Source organism: Serinus canaria, chromosome 1 (genome assembly GCF_022539315.1).
Source record: "Serinus canaria isolate serCan28SL12 chromosome 1, serCan2020, whole genome shotgun sequence".
NCBI classification, from domain to species: domain Eukaryota; kingdom Metazoa; phylum Chordata; class Aves; order Passeriformes; family Fringillidae; genus Serinus; species Serinus canaria.
The window spans coordinates 12,655,004-12,674,607 of record NC_066313.1 but is presented as its reverse complement, the minus strand read 5'-3'; positions in this window follow the sequence as shown (position 1 = coordinate 12,674,607).

The following is a 19,604-nucleotide window of genomic DNA, read 5'->3' as shown; positions in this document are numbered from 1 at the left end:
TTGTCTCCTGTAAGCACAATGGTTCTTAAGGCTTTAGTTTTCCTGCATTCATTCCTCCTGCGGGTCCCAAATTCAATTAAATCCTGGCCATGCTTCTCTGCCCTTTGATTTTTTTTCAGAGAGAAAAAGGGCAAAAAAAGAAGAGGTGCTTTTTTAAATCTGTTTCTTATGGAATTGACAAGGAATATGTTAAATATATATGCTTGTGTGCTTGCATAAATATATAAATATATTTATATATATATATATAGATATATACTGAAATATATATAAAGGTACACCATGACAACATAAAACATATTGAAACACCCATCCTACATGTTGCACTCATATCTTTCTGGAACTAGTAGATTTCATCCCAAAAGGAAAAGTACGTTTTCTAGTTGGATTTTAGTTAAAAATAAACATTTCTAAAGAAAAAGAAGCCAACACACGAATATAAATGCCTTGTGCCATATGTCTGTCTCAGTGTTAATATGATTTATGGGGTTTTGCACCATAGTACAAGCTCTTCAGAAACTTTTCCTGTTAGAGAAATATGTATGAGTTATATTTCTCCATTTATTGCCACTGGGTCAAAAGGATGAGAAGCATGGGGTGAGGATGACTTTTATGTGGAGTACACGAGATCTGCCCAGAGTTATCATGCTGAGCTTCATAAAACACACAGTTCTCTTTTCTTATTGTTCCTTTAGAGGAGTTTATGGCTATCTGCCATAGCTCCCCTCAGACATAGGTGTTTACTGCAGGAAAACCTGAAATGAGAGAGAGATGATGTGTTAAGCCAAGAGCCAGGAGTATCTGTGGATAGAGACTGGTTTTTTTGCAAACACAGATGTGTAGGGCGTGTGGCAGGGTACCCTGGTGAGAAAGACTCGGTGGTAACTCTAAAACTGCTAGAAGTGTTACAGGAGCTGTAAAAATGGGACTTGGTTCTGAATCTGTACAGAAATTTTTCACTGAGGGCAAGCCAGCTGGCCCATCACTGTTAACCACATCCTGAGAATGAAGGTGGAATGGAAATGTGTTAAACCAATGCCTGTATTTCACAGACAAACAAAAAACACCAAACAAACCCAGGGATAATCACCTAACATAATTTCAGCTTATTTTAGCATAAAATAGCTCTTCTTGCAAAAATAAGATTTAATTTTAGATCTGTGGATTTGCCAAATAATATCTGCAGGAGAAAAAAAAAATGCTGCTAGAAGCAAGGCACAGGATTTGGCTTCCTTTGGGTACAGTCCAGAGATTTCTGTTTCACAAACAGCTGATGATGTCTCAGCTCATCACAAGCTCAGGAGAGATACACTATTTATATTTGTGCACTACAGAGTTTGCTTCAACAGCAACTATGCAGTGGAGCTATGCAATTCCTAAGAAATTGAATGATACCCTTTTTCTGGAGGTTTAGAAGGACATCTGAACACCTGTTTTACCTGTAGCATCCCCGTGGTTCAATCCTGCTATTAGCAAGTCAGAAATCTGGCCTGCTCTTCAGTGAAGTAAAGCTGAAACAATGACAGAAAAGCAGAGTGGGTTATTCAAAATATTAGCTCAGCACTCTGCTTCTGCCTTACACCACTGTGCTCTTTATTCAAGTATGTTCAAAATGGTGCAGAAAAAACCCTAAACAGAATGCAAATATATTTTCAGATTGAGAATCTCACTCCTTTTTGTCCTCAGTCTTTTAGACCTTCTTGAGAGAAGCCTGAAAAAGTTTGATGACCAAATCATATCTCTCCACAAAGCTGACATTGAATTAAATCACCCCAGAAACATATCACTGATTAGGATTAAAAATTAGTCCTTGTTACAGCATAAGCCAACTCAAATCCCTGTATTTGAGTGTATAACTGATTTTTTAAGCTTATGGGGACTTAGACAAAGCTTAAATTACTATGTATATTTATATATAATGCCATTGTTTTTCTAAAATAATTCACATCTTATTTTATGACAAAAAACCAAATTTCAGTGCAGAAGGAAAATTTCCATTCATCCTTTAGTTTTTGTAACAGAAAAAAAAAAAGTCATTGCTTTTTTCTTTGATATGATGCAATTCATAACACCTATAGCCTCTAATGGGCCACAGTGTGCATCAAAATTCCTTTCATGTTGCTTAAATATATCCAGGGTCTGCACAGTAGAAGTTGATCTGAGATGAATATTTTAGTTAACATGCAGGTGGATGGGCACTGTATATATTAATACCAGGGAGATCACCCAGAACTTTGTGTTAGTACTATGTATTTGCTATTCAGGAAATACAAACAAACAAATAAACTTGTAGAAGAAAACAAACCTCTCTTCCAAGCTTTTCATGCAATGAGTTTGGCTGAGGAATCAAAGCACACTTGCCTGAAGGTTTCCAGATGAGAACAACCTATTTCCAGGGTGAAATTACTAAATACTGCGCAGCATGAAAAGCTGAGAAAAGAGAAATTATTTCCATCTTGTGGAAGCATTCTTTCAAGCAGAATTTTCACAGCCCACATCTAACCCTGCATGTATAGACACAAGAGAAAGGGAGGGAAGCATCCTCTTTTCCCTCAGGTTGTTGTTCAATTAGCCAACTCATCAGAAACGTTAATGAAGTACCAATACTGAGATACATCCTGTTGTTGTTTCGGGGAGAAAACAGGAATTTAATCAATACCTTGTCTCCAATGCCAGCCAAAAGTCTAATAGAGTTCATATACTACATTACTGTCTTGCATGTCATGGTCTGTGTTCTGCTTGGGGTTTTTTTCAGAGGATGGTTGGATTTCATCTGGCAAAGCAATGCAACCAGTGGTAGTGGAATGTATCTTCTCAGACCAAAAAGTGAAGCACTAGGATACCACCACACAGGGAGTTTTAGTTTTCTGTGGCTGAATTTGTTTATTTTATCTCACAAAAACGTTTCATTTTTCACACCTAGTCTATGTGCTAATTGTTTTGCATGGAGTGGTGAATTCGGCCTGGTTTGTGTACAATTGTGTATATCTGTACATTTGTATATAAAAGTCAAATTCAAAGCTACTTCAACAATGTAATGTCAGGCATGAATTGCATCACTAATAAATATTACATTCTGGATATAGTGATAGAAAATAACTATTCAAGACTTTGGTGCACCTATTTTCCCCTTCTTCAATAGATTTATCTAGTGCACTGAAATCCCTAGATTAGATTTTGCTATATATCTTGATTTATCTATCCCTCAATAATTTTACTTTTTAGATGTTGTTTTGGAGATCATCATTGCATTGTGGAATGAATCTATATCTTTGCTGACTAGGTAACATGAAGGTATCCCTCAGGGTACTACAGAAAAAGTAGCTATTTGATCAGACATCTGATACAGATGAGATAGATTCATACTTCTTATTTTTTTTTTCCTTTCTCTTTCTCTATTTTATTTTTCATGAAAGATCTGAGGTAAGTTCGAAATTTTTCGAATATAACAAAGGTTTTGAAGTGGCAAAACAAGTTGTTTAAAAAATGATACACAGAAAGAGCAAGACTGAATTTTCACTTGTGTTATCCAAGAAGGTTTGCAGCACGTGGTGTATCTGTAGGCTGAGTGAGGTCAGAGCAGGTGCACTGAGAAGGGAGACAGCTGATGGCTAAGCAGAAAATTAATAAATAAATAATGAAGAGAAGATTTTCCACTGGGGTAATTCCCTGAACTTGCTCAAGGCACAGTTCCTGGCCTGGCTGAAAGAGAACTGTAGGGGTGGAGGGGTCAGTGTGGGTCTGCTCTTTCCAGCAGGAGCAGGCAGGTGTACCAGCCTGAAGTGTGTAGGATCACACTGTGTGTAGGATCACAGCCCTGGAGGGATGCTCGCACAGTACCAAGGTGAATCTGGGCACTGCTTTCCTTTGAGTCCCTGTGACTGTGTCTACAGCAGTGTGAGTTTATCCACTGACCCTCCTGCTCCCATTTCCTAGGCTGGACAAAAAGGAATTCTAAGAATTTCTGTTTAGGTTATTGATCTGCTAAAAATGTAATGGAATGTGTCTTACTTTAGGGGTGTCCCTATATAATGAGTATCTCAATATAGTGAAGTTATTTACCTATATCATTGTTTTAGGGGGGAGGTTTCTCTCCCTAATTTTGATTCCAGGACATCATTCTCTTCCCATCTAAATTCTGCCTGGAATCTTGTTCTTGGCTAGTATGTATCACAGCTGAGTTTTGGTGGGGATCAGTGTAATTTGTAAAGCTGGAGTAGCTCAAAGAGTGTAGACAATTACTCCATCTCTACATTTCATCTTCAATACTGTTGAAAGATTATAGCCAATAAGATAAGGGCTGATTATAGAGTGTAGTCTCCCAGCAAAAATTTCAGTCATATGAAACAATAATTCCCAACAATATTTTAAATCTTTCCTCCAGATATTTTAAATGTAATCCTCTATAGGGAGCAATTAATATTCTAAATGAATTTGTCGTCTCTAAATAAGGTTTGGTGTTCCATGGTCTGGTGATCCTCTTGTCTGAGAAGTACAACATTCTGAGATCTGGCAGCTTTCCCAGGATTATTCTTGAGAAGCATGAGGGAAAACTATGATGCCCTAGTACATATGGATCTTTGATGCATCTGTTTTGGTAGCAATGTACACACATAAAAGTTTTTTCCTTTGACTTAGCTTCATTATTTTTTCACATAGAAATTTAGCACGAAGTGCTGATAAACAGTAATACTTAGTGTTGTTTCTTTGTTTGTTTCTCTTTTTATAAATTAAATGTGTAAACCAGTGACAAAACTATGTTCTCTTTGTTTTCTGTGGTAATTTCAGAAAGTAATTGTTGTTTGTATTTTGCAATGACTTCAGATTAATAGCAAACATGCACCATCAATTTGCATTGAAACCATTGTTAGATAAATAATAATTACTTGGCAAAGTGCTTGCTGAAAATGCAAAGTCAATTAACTTGAGCGTTGTTCTACACTCAGCAGTAATTTATAATGGTTTGGTTGGTGGGTTTTAATGGTATTTGTGTCTTTTGGAGCAGCTATAGCATAGAGCTAACACTAAGCACTTAGAGAACACTTTTAACTCCTGTCATTATTTTAATGTCTTTTAAATGGTAAATATCAGCAATTTGATGACATCCAGTAAGTGGAACTACTGCCAGCAAAATGCCCTGCTTCTTTTGATCTGCTTATAAATGTATAAAGAGAGGCACTTGCTGTTTTAATAGCACTGGGCCAGATCCTACTGACCTTGAAAGTAATTTTTTCAGTAAGCAGGTCAGTGTTTGCCATGGCCTGAGAATGAGACAGTGTCAATTGATACCAAGAGAATTATCAAGAATTGCACATTTTATGGTTTTTTTTCCAGATTTCTATTCAGGTCAAGTTGAAATGTTATTAATTCATAGCACTTTTACAGCAAACGTGGTGCCATTATCCCTCATAACTATGTGTGTCTCAGTAAATTCTAGGGGTTTTTAGGGTATTATGCTCTCTGGGTTTTTATCTTCATTTTGTGACCTCTCCAAGGTGAGTAGAGAAAGACGAAGAAACAGGAACACAAAGAAGCTGGGGAAGAGGCTTCTAGGTTATGAAATCAATCTCTTGCAGCATTATGCTATTCAACTCTTTAAAAAATGTACTCATTTTTCTTATAAGTATTGAAGTTGTTTTTGTCTGCATTATTTTCAATGAAAGACCTTTTCCAAATCTGATAGGCAGGAAGGCTCAGAGCCCATTTCTAAATTAAATCTAAATTTATTCATGTTCAGCTTATGTATATTTGTTCTTGTGCCAAAGTACTCCTTTAGCTCAAATGGTTATTTTCTCTCCCTTGTGTTCATTTCCTTGTTGTGTCTAAAGACAGCAATCCTATTCCTCCTCATCCTTCACTTTTCTAATCTAATGAAACAAGTCCTTTTGTTCATTTTTCATGAGGAAAAAAAAATGCTTTCTGGATCGTCCTTTTCTGTACCTTTTCATCTTCAAATTCACTGATCCATTTATTTGCTCACTTTATTGGTGACAGAGCATTTTTGGTGGTTCTTCAGCAGAATGGGGGGAAGTTCTCACATGTTCTCCCTTATTTCCTACCTCCACTGTCTTCAGGTGCACGTTTGCCTTTACTTTGCCTGCAGAAACTAGTAACCACAGTTGAAATCTAGAATTATTTAATCTGAAAAGCTCTCTAAATCATGTTAAAGGGCGTAGAAAAACACCCACTGTTTTTTGCTGTTTTAGAAACATTATCTCATTATGTTGCTAAACAATTATGGGTATCTAAAGGCACAAGTAGAGACATTTATCCTCCCCTTGATGCATATGCAGGACTGCAATAAGCCCATTAGACTTGGTGAGATTTATGGGTGTTTATAATGGGAATAACAGACCACAGTGGGTGGCAAAGGGAGAGAAAGAGTCTGAACTCAAGATTGGAAGCCAACAGCTTGAGCTCTAATTAATGCTGAATGAATATTTTGAAAAAAAAATTATGTGTTCAAAAAATGCTGTGCTTTTGCCTATTTTTTACATTATCTTCCACACTGTCCTTAATTTAAAAATCTGTTTTCAGTTTACCTCAGTTTGGAAGAATTGTTTTTTTTATGAGAAAAAGAACGTTGCCAAAGCCATTTCTGAAATTCTCAGTATTTCTCTGCCTTGCCAGATGTATGGAATTCTTTCTAGGCTGGGACATACCTTTGCTAAAATAAATGGGTAAACTGAGTCCTTCCTGTAAAGCAGTGTAGTGGAGAAAAGGCTGGAGAATTGAGACCACAAAGGACAAAAGAGCATTTCTGAACTTTCATCTTTCCATCTTTAGACAAAAATGAGATTCTGGCTACCTAGCTTTTGAGAACTCTAGATTTAATCATACTTGTCCTTTTTCCTCAGGTGTTTTTGAAAGACATTGATTTGGTGCTTGTCTGGCAGACTGGGATTTCACTCGTGTCACATTTTGGACAAGTAATTCATTATATGTGCACATGGATGTAACATTATTTTTGTAATTTCTCATCTGATCCTTTCTTGGCTAATGTGATTGCCTGTAGAGACCAGAATGCATTGCCATATACATCCTATGTACAATTTTATATGGTTCCTGAGAGTGTAATTTTTAACCCAACATTCACATTTTTCCATTTTTTTTAATCAGTATTTGTGAGTGTGGTAAAAATACTGTCTGCAAATATTATACTAAAATAACTCTAACCTTCTTTTCCATTTTTGAAGGTTGTTGATTTAAGTCCTTGGCCAGAAATTACAATTATATATAATGTATATTAACTAAATTGATCTCTATTTTGTCTCTTTTGTCCCTATTATGACAATTACTTCTATTTTGTTGTCAACAACTGTTCATTTTTCTCTGTTCCTCTGCCAGGGCAATGGCTGAATAGTTGCAGTTGTTCCCCAAGATCACCGTCCTCCTTACTTCCCTGAATGTCACATTATTTCCTCTACAGCATCTGCCAGTTATACTTAACAGAAAAGAGCCCCTTCCTAAATTCCATCTTGTGTGCTTGCGACCTCTTGGCCAAGTTTGCAAAGACTAAAGACCCTTTACAGCTCTCTCAGCCTGCCTTCCAGAGAGGGAACACATCTGCTTTCTCCCACACACAGTTTGCCTCTCTCTTTCAAACAGCTGATTTCAACATTATGTTTTTAATAAAAATATTTTGCTAATATTTTGCTCAACAATTTTTGAGCTTACACGCTCCTTAGATGCTACCTAGCAACAAATAATTAAAAAAGAGAATAATTTACTTTTGGCTTACGTTGTGGTTACAAGTTATCATTTCAACATTTCCATATTTCTTTTCACTTACAGTGAGTGGTCTTTTAGACCTTACTGCCATTTGCTATCCCTTTCTGTCAAGGCAGGAAAGTGTAACTGTGACCATTATTTTCCATTTTACTTCAATTCTGCCATTTTAACTTCCTGAAGCTGTTCAATACTATGAAAATAAAATTCTTCCACCTGAATAAATGTAGGTACTTCTCAGAGACACGAAGTTATAATATGGAATATTTCTTTATAGCAAGATATATGCAACTCAGAGCTATATCTCCCAGTTGTTTTTCATTCCATCAGGTTCCTGATGGATTTAAACTGGTCATGTTTTTTAACATCTTGTTACAATTATGGATTTCATCCTATCAAAGCCATTGAGCATTATATTACTGCTATCTAGCATAATCTGCAGAACCATAAATATCAATGATGCCTGACATACCTGTTCCTTCTACAAGAAACCTGGGACCTCAGGGTGGATTATGTGTTGGACTAACATTTTAAGTTCAATTCTGGTCAAAAGGAAAATGTACTCCCTATTTTGTTACTGTCAAAAAGTGTTTGATTTTACCAGTAAGCATAAATGTATTTAAGCAACTTGTCGAAAAATTGCTTAACAAGGCACTTAATGAAGCCTATGAGAACACCACTTTCAACTGACCCATGGTTTGATCTCTTAAAGTAAAAACTCTTCTCAGGAATATATGTTCTTTAGCTTGTCCCTTGGTGCCCGTGCCTTGCTTATTTGGTGAGGAAATTATGGGGTTTGTATAAAAAATTTTAAAATCCTCAGAATTTTACCAAATAGTTGCTGATTACAATCTGATCTGTGTGATCAGCTGCATCATCTAGTTTGTTCCAAACCTGAAGTACAGATAAGGGAGCTACAATATTAGATTTCTAGCTTTGCATCATAATCTTTTGCTTTTGATAGAGCAGTCAGTAGGTAACACAGTGGAGAAAGTAACCTGGCCTTTCAGTGGTGCTGATAACAACTGAAGAGAAAATGAGTTTGATTGCAAAGCTCTGGATTCAATTAATCTCCAAGACATTCCACACCCTCCCAGACATTGATATCCTTTAGCTGGTAATCAGCCTCTGCTTGGAGGAGGTCCAGAGCTGTAGTCACTGGCAAAGCTAACACCCAGTCACTTGGCAAAATATCTCCAGGGATTTTCTATGCTTTGATTTAGCTCCGTGATGGTGATCCCTCAAAAATATTTTTCCAGTGTTTCATTTGTGACCTGCCTGCTGCAAAAGAGGTCTTCTGACACCACACACCTTCACAAGCCTGTTCTGAACAGGCTTGTCTGATTATCTGATGCAGTCAATCAATGGCCAGTAAACAAAAACTCATCTTTGAAATTTTTGTGCACCTGGTTCTAAAGTTAAATAGGAAAGAAATAAGCCTTGAACTTGGATGAAGTCAGGTACAACACAATTCTTCCTTGGCAGCACATTTATCAAAAAGAGGCTCATTTTTATGTCTGAATGTCTAATTAGCTGGGTGCTAACACTATTTGTCCTCTGAAGATTTAGATGGCATTTTAGAAACCTCTCTGCTCTGCATAATCCATGCCAGAGCAGAACAGCATTACATTCATAAAAGGAGCATAAGTTAGTAGTCTAATTAAAAGAGATTATGAATACTCTAAGTTACAGGAAGTCCCCAGGGTGCTTCATGCACAGTAGAATTCTTACTGTATGAAGGAGTTCATAAGTAAGTTTCTCCAAATTAGAGATTTCCATTTCAGAATTGGTGTGCAGGTCTAAGAATATAGACCTGTCCTTGCCAGTCCTTAACTCAATCAACTACAGAAGATATGCTGGAAATCACTTAAAAAATGCAAACCTTAAAATTCTTTCTGTATTTTATTCTAAATCTGTATGAAGCAGAGCAACACAGAGCTCCCAGGTGGTGCAAAGGAGGTTTTTGCTTTATTGCACAAACCAGGCCTTTTAAAGCACTTATCTGGTTATCATAGTTCACACAGCTCAAGGTACAACAAGCCCAAGTCAAGCAGCCACCATGCACCACGATGTGGACAGGTATCACCTAGCACATCTCTCTATGCCTATTCCAACTGAGTCACCCTTCCATAGTTCTCTTCTACTTAGCCAAAGTAGCAGGCCTGAGCCATGATTTTACAGGTGTAACAAGGCCCTTATTTTATAAGGCTTTATCTAGATGCAACATAGATCTGTTAATTAGTTATTTGATTTGGCATTTTACCAGACTGGATTTATCTTATTTTCCATCCAAATCTTGTTTGGCACTATGAATGAACCTGGGTTAATCTGGCAAGTATTCACACTCCACTCCATGGGATATGAGGGACATGAAAAAAGGGTAAAATTAATGAAAGTGTGCCTTTTATTCAGCACAGTGTTGATGACTTACAAGCTCTGCAGGTTTTCTCCTCACTAAACTGCAAAAGACACAGAAAAGCAAACCATGAAAGCCAAGTCTTAAGTCAGTTAGAGGATCATGAGAAAGTGCAAAATCTGTCACAGAAATCTTGTGGCAGGAGCAGACCATCAGGAAAGAACTGGTTTCTATGGCAGAGATGCCTGTCCATCTCTTACTTTACTGCATTTCTGACCTCTTCAGTCTTGTAATGAGTTCTCATCAGAGATCCCAATAGTGCCAGAAGCTTTTAAGGTTAATCATGAAATGGACCAGGCCCAGCTGGGTGATGGACAGTAGTCTCTGACCAGGAACAGAGAAGAAATTCTGGCACAGCAGCAACTTGAAGTGACACAGCTGAACCTTCAGGACTTTGGTAGAGTGATATCAACCAGTTCCCAAAGGCATTCAGGCTTTAATATCCTGATATCTTTTAGGACTTTTTTCTCTAGTGCTCGTGCTTTGCCCTTTTTGAGTAGTTCAGAGAACTCTAGAACAATATTGCAAATTATTTAAAGTGGAAAAGACCTCTTAAGATCATCAAGACTGCCTATTAGCAGAGCACTGACAAGACCATTGCTAAATCATGTTTTTCAGTGCCACATCGACCTGTCTTTAAATGCTTCAAGGAATGGTGACTCTACCTCTTCCCTGGAAAACCTGTTACAATTCTTGACAAACCTTTTGGTGGAGCAATTTTTCCTAATATTCAACCTAAACCTTCTGTGGCGCAACTTGAGGCCTTTTCCTCTTTTCCTATCACTTGTTACTTTGGAGAAGAGACCAACACCTACCTTGCTCACCTTGACTTTGTCTCCAACACTGACATTCTTTCACCAGTAAATAGAAAAATATCTTCTGTTTAAGGTGAAAAATAGGACTGTGAAAATCCATGAATATAAGTGAAATTCTAAATTCCTAGAAAAAGACCTTATCTTAGCCTTCTTTTTCCACTTCAGAATATGTTATAGATTCATATTATAATTGAACCTCTGATTGAAAGTCAATACTTCATAAAATCAAGGGATATAAGGTCCTAATTAAAGTAATTTCAGCAGGAAATTGTTGCTGAACTTTTAAACTTTTACAAGGAGAAAAGCTATAACGTATGAAGCCTGAGAAAAGGAGGGTGCCGTAGAATTACTGGAAATGTTAAGGGTACAATTAAAAACTAGTTGACCCAAGGAAACATGACATATATAATTAAGCATTCATTTCTTTTGGGTGTGCATACTGCTAAGTATGCAGTAGGATGGGCTTGAAAAGAATTACTTAATGATAGTTTAAAGAATATGTTTCACCTCCCATGGCGAAATTTTGCAGTAGTTTCTGACTGCCCTCTGTCTGACTCCAATTTAATTGTATGTCACGCTCCTTTTCCTACTTGCCTTTGACCTATAGATAGAGCAGGAGGAATCACTCTGACTTTAATGTGCCAGAAACCTCTCACTTTTTTTCTGTATGAATTTTCCAACATAGCTATGATCCATAAAGGCCATTGGCATAAAGTGCAAGAAGATGTGAACGCAAACCAGGGCAAGCAAATGAATGCAAATTATCTCTAATACAGAAATGTTCCATTGTAAATTAATATTAGCTTATCTTTACACTACATTGTAAGAGAGAGAAAAGAAATTAAGGGAAAGGAAGATAGGAAGGGATGTGACTACAGCGTTTTGGCCAGAGGCTTGTAAGTGTCACTGATCGCATTTTAATGTTGAGATTTTTATGCCTTCAGAATATTAAAACTTCTATTACATTTTCAATTAAAAACTCACATAGAATACATGTGATAGTAATAGCATGCTCTCCAAAGAAATTGATGTATGCACATTTTGAGGGAATAGTAATGTTCTAAATTTATAAACTGAGAGGTTTGCTTGGAGAATTAGCTATAGAACATCTTTTACAAACATCGTGGGACATTGCAGACTCTCATTACATTTTCTGTACTAAATTCCATTTCTTGAATAATCTCAGTCTCCAGAGCAATTATTCATTACCATTTGGAAAGAAAAGGTTCGACATCAAGTAAACAATCAGCCTCTTCAGAGAGGGAGCAGGGCACTCTGAACAATAGGTATATATGCTCATCTAGAAGGATTAGGTTTGGGCAGAACTTGTATGAAATTCCACCTCTGATGAAATCTCAGCAAATTTCTCACGAGTCCTCCGGTCCATGGAGTACTGAGTATTGCAAGTAAGACACTAAAGTGTTTCAGTTGTGCTACATTTTCTACTCAGGGTTTTTGACAGCTAGATTACTTAATGAACTGACAGAATTTTTGGGATCATGTTTGACATTAACTATGTTTCTTCAAATAGTAAGAGGGTCCAGTTGTAGACTGTTATCCTGTTAATCTCCTCAGCAGCTTAATGTCTTTTCATTAAGCATTTCTTTAATGAAAATCAACAGTTTGTTGTATCCAGCAGGGTTAGACAGGGGAAGTATTTATTCTAAATGGAAAAAATTATTTCTGTGCATTTAAGCACCATTCTTTCTACAACAGGACAAACCCAAAACTTCCTTAACTTTTATGAAAAGAAGGCAGACCTAGAATAACAAGTAGCTTGATCGTGCCAATGCTTCTTTCAGATGACATCAATGCTTAGGTCCTGTTTTGTTGTAATCTTAAATCTGAGGTAACCTAAAATTCCAGATGACTCTGCTGTTTAAGTTGGTGTTTCTCTAAAGACATCTTCTTTATGCATATGTAGCTGCTCATCTATGAGCAGATTATAAAGTTGCTTCCAGGATCAGTGTAAGGTCCTTCCTCCAGGAGTACCTGTGTCTTGTCTTCATGGCTTTGTAAGTCTACCAGGCTGTGGCTGATCCAGGTCTGTGTTAGCTTGTGCCTGGCAAAGTTACATGGATTTAAAAAAGATGTCTTGCACCACTTGCTAAGTCAGGTTGACTGGTAGCACTCACAGCACTGTGATATAATCCAGCAGTGCTCTCCAAGGCAGTGTCTGTAAAAGGTGTGGTAGGTAACCTTCTGGGACCTGCTAAGCCAAAGCCACAAAGCCCACAGTGACAGCATGACAGATTTATAGATAAGAAGTTCAACACAGATACCTTTCTAAGTGATATTTTTCCCCATGAACAGAGTGTGTTCATGACATTAAACTCACCAATTCAGCAGGCTGAACCTGGAGTAACCAACAATATTGGTACTGTAAAAGGAAATAGCTCATTTAGTAGGTACACCTAATAGAGACCAGTGAGCAGCGCTGTTATTCCAAGAAGACCAAAGCTTCACCTGCATGGGGGAGTTTCTTTTAAGGGAAGGAGCAGTAACCAAGCAGTAGAGAGGAGATTAGTTAGAGGCTGAAATAGAAATAGAAATACTCTGTTTCACATATTTGTGAAAATAGCTGCTATTCCTCTTGTGAACTCAGGTTTGAACAGAAGGTCTCCAGACTGAAAAGCATCACACTCCACTGAAACCACTTCCCTTCTTTTCTATTATATGTATTACTCTAATCTGCTCTGCAATTTTACACAAACCATTCAATTCCTGCCAGGCTGGCAACTCCACTTGCCACTGCCATCACCTCCATCTTGGGAAGCACTGCCCAGCAACTGAGAGCTGGTTCCAGAGCTGGGACTTGTGAAATTCTTCTAATCCCTAAATGTGCAAGAGCCTTTGAACACTGAACAGTTTTCTCGGCATATTGAGAGGGGAAAAGGAGACAGCAGAGAAATACTTGGGTTGGGAGGAGACCATCAGGGAGCAATGGGAGTGGGACACTCTCCAGGGTGAGAGTACACTCACTCTCCAGGGTGATCTCAATGTAAATTGAGCTGAGCCCTCTGCCCACAGCCCTTTGTGGGATTGAGGTGGTGACAGTGACTGGCATTAAAAACCCAGGAATACAGGGAGGGTTTGCTGCCCTACAGAAATCCAGTATCTTTGGAGGTTCTTTGTCCAGCAGCAGCCAGACCCTTCCCTGGCGGCTTTCCCAGAGCTGGAGCTCAGAGAGTGTGGGCAGTGGATGGTCAGCCGTGGGGCCCCTGGGCAAGGACAGCCCAGACACCCCTGGGACCCAACACAGCCCAATGCCTGCCCCCAGCAGTGGCAAATCTCATGGAATCACAGAGTATGCTGAGTTGGATGGGATCCACAAGCATCACGGAGTCCAGCTCCTGGCCCTGCACAGAACAGCCCAAGAATCCAGCAAGTGTCTGAGTCCAAACATTTCCTGAGCTCTGTCAGGCTTGGGGCTGTGACCATTCCCTGGGGCACCTCTTTCCATACTCAAACACCCTCTGCATGAAAAATTTTCTCATGATATCCAAAACAAACCCTTCCCAATGTCACAGAATCACAGAATCATAGAATAAGCTGAGTTGGAAGGGACTCACAAGAGTCATCAAGTCCAACTCCTGGAGTCCTGCCATGACAGTGAGAATATCTGTATCTGTCCCTCCTCTTCCCCTCTATAGGAGTCTCCTTTGTAGAAGTTTCCAGTATTGAGATTTTGTGTCTCCATTTAGGAGAGAATATCACTAATGTGAAAGAAAAAGGGATCTGCAAATGAACTGGATGTCGACACAGTGTAATGATTTGCTTTCCTGGAAAGTAAAAGGCAAAAAGCTTCAATTCCAGGAATTCTGGCCTTTTGCAATTTTAAAACTCGATTTATTGTGTTAGCAAGTTTTAAAAATAGTATTTTGACCTTCAGTAGTGGAGGAAACAGATACTTCTGGAACTGTGAGAATCAGAAATGGAAAAATAACTCAGAAATTCAAGTGAGGATTCTGTGTAGAGAGAAAGAGAAAAATTAATCAGCTTGTGAAAGAGACAGCATGTGAGGGAGATCCTATTTATAGAATTTCTGCCAAATCAAGCACGTAAGATTTTAAGAAGAGATCAATGTAATTTATTAATTTCTACTAATTATGTTATTCTGTGGAGATACCTTAGGACACTAAATATCAGCAAAAGGTTTCAAATCAGTTTGTGTGACAGAGAGGTTTTTGTAGCTCTTGCTACATTTGTCCCACTTATTTTTTTAAAGTATTTGAAATATAGTTTGGATTAAGAGTACAGACAAGTACATGCTTTGTATGGGGCTCCAATTCTTACTAATAAGAAACTAAATTTATAAAAGCAAATATGTGTATTTCATGAGGATGTTTATTAGATCCTGATTTAAGAGTAGAATGAAGACAGTAGGGCTTAACTTGACTAGAACCTAGTTATAGCTACGAACTATGGAATTAGTGGGAAATTATTCTGAATTCAATTATATATATTGCAGCTTTTGAAAAAAAAAGTGGAAGTCACTAGACTGCAATATCGATCTTTACAGTTTGTTAATCTCTAAACTGCAAAAACCAGAATAGTTTAATGAAAAGGAATCACAACCAAGCCTGATGCCTCTGACTGGTGATACTCATCTCCATTTACAACATGTATCATAGCAATGCACTCACTTAAACTTATGTACTCGTAATGAATCACTAAAACTGATATGAGCAAGAAAATCAAAGGTATCCCAGATTTTAATAACACAAATTAATGTATAAGAGGTTGCAAGAAAAAGCTGAAATATTAAAATCTATTTGGTAAATGCTACTTTGTCAAAGAGGAAAAAAACAAGCTCTGAGTTGAAACAATTCTGGTGACATCATTTTAGTGACATCAGCCTAACAGAAGTGCAATTATATTCAGTGGTAGTAACTCATGGGGTCTGTGCATTTAAGACCTAGTGCTGGAGGAATCTATGGAAACTTGCTGACAAGTTAATGTGATTGTTCCTAGTCCTACAAACTGACAGCTGGACTGAAAAATTCCTTAGGGCTACCCGACAAGAGCGGGTGCAGGGACAGCAGGGGAGAAACAGACAAACTCAGCTTAAAGGAAAAGCAGAGAAAACTTAGATTTGTGTTCCATACGGCCAACCTGGTTTATCCACTTCTTTGTGTCTGTTTCTGCAGTTAATTAGTGCAGCTCTGACAAAGAGCTTGAATTAAGGAGAATTTACTCCAATTAAACTGTGAAAAGACTGCTCACTTGCATCTTCACTCTTGCTTGCTTTAGCAGAAGAATAGGCTGGGCTAGATAGTTAACACACATAGCAGGCTGTATTCAGAGTTAGAGCTGGAGCCAGACTTACTGTTTATGAAAAATAGGGCCTAAAATGGACATGAAATCCATCAAAAATCCAAACAAGTTCACTAAAACCAACAGAATATTAGTAACCTCAAATTCTTTGTTTGTGTTTCTATTCATGCTGCCACTTTATCACCTGAGCCCCTCCCCTAGTGACACTTCAATTACTCCTACTTCTGCATAAAGTAAGAACATGCTAAATGCTTTAAAACTCTCTGGGGTGTAAATACTAAGTTTGTGTTGTACCTTTACTTTCTTCAGGCCTGCTATCTTAATAAGTCAATTGATTCTTACACAGAACACGAATAAAGAAGCACAGGCTTCAACCATTCCTTGAGACAGTGTCAGGAGTTTGTTAAGGGAGTGGTGCTTCAGATAGCAAAAAACCTGAGTGGTATTCTGTGCTATTCATTTGTTCTGGTACAGGAACAGCTTTGTTAAGGAAATGCTTCCCTGAGTATAAAAATGAAAACCGAAAAAAAAAAAAAAGCATCTATTCCATTATCTAGCTATAATGAAGAAACAAGCTTATCAGCTTTTTTTTATTTTTTAAACAACAGATGAAAGCAGTTTTCTAATGTGACATGAAAAATTTGGTCTGATGTAGAGCTCCATTGGATTTTTCTTATTTATAGCATAAAAGTCTTTGCCTCTCTTAATACTTATATTTCAACCTTTTAAATCTACTTATCTTTGAACAATGGGATTATACAAGCAATTAGGTGAATTCAGATATAATGAAAGTGAATGCAGCTTGGTGGTAATGAACAGGTCTCTCACTTTGCATTTGATTGCAGTTTGTTTCAGGCTGTAAATAAGTTAATCTTGTTTATGTTTTTCGGGCTGAGAGCAACTGTATTGAGTCAGATTTTCAAGACAGCTCAAATCTCAGAGTCTCTCTGTGGCCAGATAAAGTTCTTTAGAAAGTAGGCCAAAGCATTATGTGGAAATCTGACAGCCACTCTTAAAGCATGGCTGTATTAATCTTTGCAGTATAATGTATACTAACAGACTGGATTTTTTTTAACTTTTTTTTTACTTCTGAGACATTGTTTTAAACTGCTGTGAGACATGCGAGGCATCTGCTTTTTTTTCTGGAAATACTAAGTTTCACTAAATTAATATGGAATAAAACTGGAATAGAAGGGATCTTAGAAGTCAGATGGGAAATGATATGTTGACCTATCCTTTGTTTCTAAAAAAACAGAGTCAGGACATATATGCAATATGCCTTAAGCTCTCCTCCAGAAGTAACCTTGAGGTTACCTGCTATTTTGCCTCTCGGGTTATTTAGTCAGTTATTTATTTGAAATATACCCCAAATTGTTTATCATTCACTGACAGATGGTTTTGCATCTGCATTGAAAGGCATATTAGTCAAAACCACTGGGTGGCACAAAGAAGCCAACACACACATGAGACTGATCCTGCCTTTGATTTATGGAAGATACCCCATTTCTCTGACAAATCTGAGGGCCTTTTACTCTTAAAGTACTATGATAGTAAGTAAAGTACGGCTATTTGCTTTTATTTTCATATGTAGGCTGCAGTCATGAGATACATGAGTCTGCCTCATGACTGGAAGTGTCAGGGTGCCTGTGCTTTAAGACAATTTTGGAGGAAGGGGGGAGGAAGAGGTGGGTAGTGGCATTTTAATGTGGTTTGGGGTTTTTTTGGTTCTTATTTATTTAGCTGATTTAGTCATATTTATCATCATAGCAGTTTCTCCCCAGTTCTGTCTGTTATTCCCCATTCTCCTCTTGTCACAGCAGGTGGTTGGTATTGCATTCTAAAGGGCTGCTATGGCATGTCAAAGATAGCAATACTTCAGATAGCTTGGTAACTTCCAAGTACTTCCACAGTATTAATTATATTATCCTAACTTTTTAGATCCCTGAAATGAAGGCATTTATTTTCTCATTTAAGGAGTGGAGAACTGAGGCATGACTTATTTAAGAAACCTGTCCAAATCTGACATAAATCCTAATGGGGAACTAGGGATTTGTAATGAGATTGTCTTTCACCTCACTGATCCCATTGGCTGGTCCAGGCTCTGTTTGCTGTCTTCCATGTTCTTATCAGATTAATTTTCTTATCTTTCCCCTGGTCCTTTTTAATTTCTTTTGTCGGGGTTTCAACATTTCTTTCAAAAGACTGAAAGAATTTTTTTTTAGGAGAGATTTAAGATATGTATTTAAATTTAAAATATCTTGCAATGCTCTGATAATACAATTGGACTGTTGGGCTTATACTGTTCATTTTCTGTTTGTTGTTTAAATGGAAGTGAGACAAAAAGTATCAGAAAGAGATAACCATACACCTATGTTTGCTATTTTGAAGTTGTTTTAAAGTATGAAAAGCACCTGATTCAGCTAAAGAGTTTTCTATTTTGCATAAGTATTTTGTTATTGTTTTGGTGTGTGTTTGTTTGTTTTTTGGGTTTCTTTTTTATTATTTTATTTTCCCTTAGGAAGACATCAATTTTCTTTTCTGAGAAGAATGCATATTTGATGAAGTTCTGTCTCAGTGACCATTTTGTATTTCATAAAAATCCTTCTATTTCATAAATTCTTATGAGAATCAATTTAGTGTAGGCACCTTTTTCCTATTCTACCTTTTGAACATTTAAACTGGGTTTATGAAAACATTCAAGCTATCCTAGTATGTTCACTCATTTGTATTTGGGTATAATAGAGAAATTATCACATTGAATATACTCAGAATTCCTCTCATTTTATTCAAAGTCACAATATGAATGAAGGGGGTTAAACTATTGCTTGGCTTGTTTGTTGGCCTTTTCAGACTTGTGGTGTTCTGGGTTTTTCTGTGCCCCACACTGTGAGTTTTCATTAGTTTTTAAATTTCCTGATGCTGAAGTTGTGAATAATTTTCTGTTATTGGTGGTGCCTGGAGCAGAATATTTGGGATTTATGGACAGTTCACTGTCAGTGTGAACACAATGGATAATTCCATCTCAGCCAGTTATTTTAAGAAGGAATCAGAGAATATCTGATCTTTGCTTCTCCATTCATCTCCCTGACTGCCTTCTCACAAATGGTACCAAGCCCCAGGTTCTGGACTATGGATCCCCTCTGAGATGGAATTGGTAGGATAGTAGGCAGCTAGCCCATGTGTTAAAAATAGGAAAGGAAACCATGGTGGACTTTTGCCTTTTGTTTTCCAACCTGTGCATCTTCTGTGAGAGTAACAATTTTTTGTTAATGCAGAGGATTTCCAGGAATAATGTCCTGGAGAAATAGATTCTGGGTCACTCTTACTTGCAAGAGTGACCCAGGGTCCTGTTATATCAGGGCTTATCT